This window comes from Paramisgurnus dabryanus, chromosome 8 (assembly GCF_030506205.2).
Source record: "Paramisgurnus dabryanus chromosome 8, PD_genome_1.1, whole genome shotgun sequence".
NCBI classification, from domain to species: domain Eukaryota; kingdom Metazoa; phylum Chordata; class Actinopteri; order Cypriniformes; family Cobitidae; genus Paramisgurnus; species Paramisgurnus dabryanus.
This window is the reverse complement of record NC_133344.1, coordinates 39,524,016-39,525,787: the sequence shown is the minus strand read 5'-3', so window position 1 is coordinate 39,525,787 and position 1,772 is coordinate 39,524,016. Positions and strand designations below refer to the sequence as shown.

The 1,772-nt window shown below is 40.6% G+C and overlaps 1 non-coding gene across 1 annotated transcript; it reads left to right on the top strand.

The window, feature by feature from the left end:
• The first annotated feature begins 320 nt into the window (after positions 1 to 320).
• On the top strand, positions 321 to 393 carry trnak-cuu (transfer RNA lysine (anticodon CUU)). Its single transcript has one exon. It is a non-coding gene; the product is annotated as a tRNA-Lys (tRNA).
• Positions 394 to 1,772: the final 1,379 nt, after the last annotated feature.

Sequence of the window (1,772 nt, the reverse complement as noted above, 5' to 3'; positions counted from 1 at the left end):
AAACTGAAAGACCAATGGTGAAGAGGCAGTCACGACCAATGGACAAAAACGTTTCCTCATAAATGCTCGAGATGTGCCCGGATCACATCGATGGTCTGCTCAAAAACAACAAGCATCAGCATCTGCAACGAGCACAGACTCGCCTGCGAGCAAGAGGTTTTGCAGCGGACCTTAATTATTCTGCCTGCTATGGAAAACTCCAACCAGAAGCCACGTGGCCTGAGCTTGCCTTTACCCGTGCAACATGCAAGGCATCTGTTTGTGCTGTTTCTTCAAGAAGGTAACGGCTTGCAATCAGCCAGCAAACAACACAACATTAGGCCCGGCTAGCTCAGTCGGTAGAGCATGAGACTCTTAATCTCAGGGTCGTGGGTTCGAGCCCCACGTTGGGCGTGTTAGCTGCTTTTCTCGTTGGAGCTTTACATTGCAGCCCCAGGCCAAGTGGCCTTTATAAAAATCCTGACCGAGACGTCTCTTTGCATTTCTGTTGCAAATGTTGGTTCCCAGGAAATAAGCTCTCCTATGTACACAGTTAGGACTCCATTCTTCGCGTTATCCTTTTCGCCCGCTGTCAAACAGCCCTCTGATCCGTCCTCCGCCATCCCACACTGCTCTCTCGTCCGTCTCTGTGGCGCTACCTGGATCAGGATCGTCTGTCTCTAAGGCTCAGTTCTCGTCCAATCGCTGATCTCACTGTCCATTGTGAGAATGGACGAGAGCCAATCGCGTCGCTCGCTGTCCATTGTGAGAATGGACGAGAGCCAATCGCGCCGCTCGCTCTCCATTGTGAGAGAGCCAATCGCAAGCCACCCACCGGCGCCGCTTACATTCATTATAGGAATATCGACACTTCACTCTCGGAATATTATCTGCGAAGTTATAATTGAACAAAGTAAGTAATAAATGTATTTTCTTCTTCTGTTTACTATATTATTAATTGTTAATATATTCGTTAATTTTTTTCAGTCACACAACGTCGTTTTGTCGAGTGTCTCGTATGAAACTTAATCGATAGTGCTATAACGTTAAATTTGAATGATATCCTCATTAAATGCATGTTAAGACTTTATTTTGTGATGTGTTATAAACTGTGGTCGCGTTATCACGAGTTGCATGTAATCTAACATTTAAAACACCATTTAGTCAGCTTAAAAGGTCGGTTTAAATGTAATTCGTTGTATTACCATGGTTTTACGGTGGTAAAAGTGTTTGTGTTTATAAACTGTGGTCACGTTATCACGAGTTGCTTATTATCTAACATTTAAAATACCATTTAGTCAGCTTAAAGTTCGGTTTGAATGTAATTCGTTGTATTACCATGGTTTTACTGTGGTAAAAGTGTTTGTGTTTATAAACTGTGATCACGTTATCACGAGTTGCATGTAATCTAACATTTAAAATACCATTTAGTTAGCTTGAAGTTCGGTTTGAATGAAAAAAACAGTGTTATAATTGTAGATGTTGTCATTACTTATATTGACCATGATTTTAATGTGGTAAAAGTGTTTGGGTTTATAAACTCTGTTCACGTTATCATATGTTGCATGTAATCTAAGATCTAAAACACCAAAAGTCAGCTTAAAGTTTGGTTTGAATAAAAACAGTGTTATAGTTGTAGATGTTGTCATTCCTTAACATGGTTTTACTTTGGTAAAAGTGCAGTAAGCATAATTTTGGTTGGTGGATTGATTCTATTTGTATAAACACAGTTTTTACTGTGAATATAATGGTTAAACTGCGGTTAGTAAAACAAACCAAGGTTTGTGGTTACC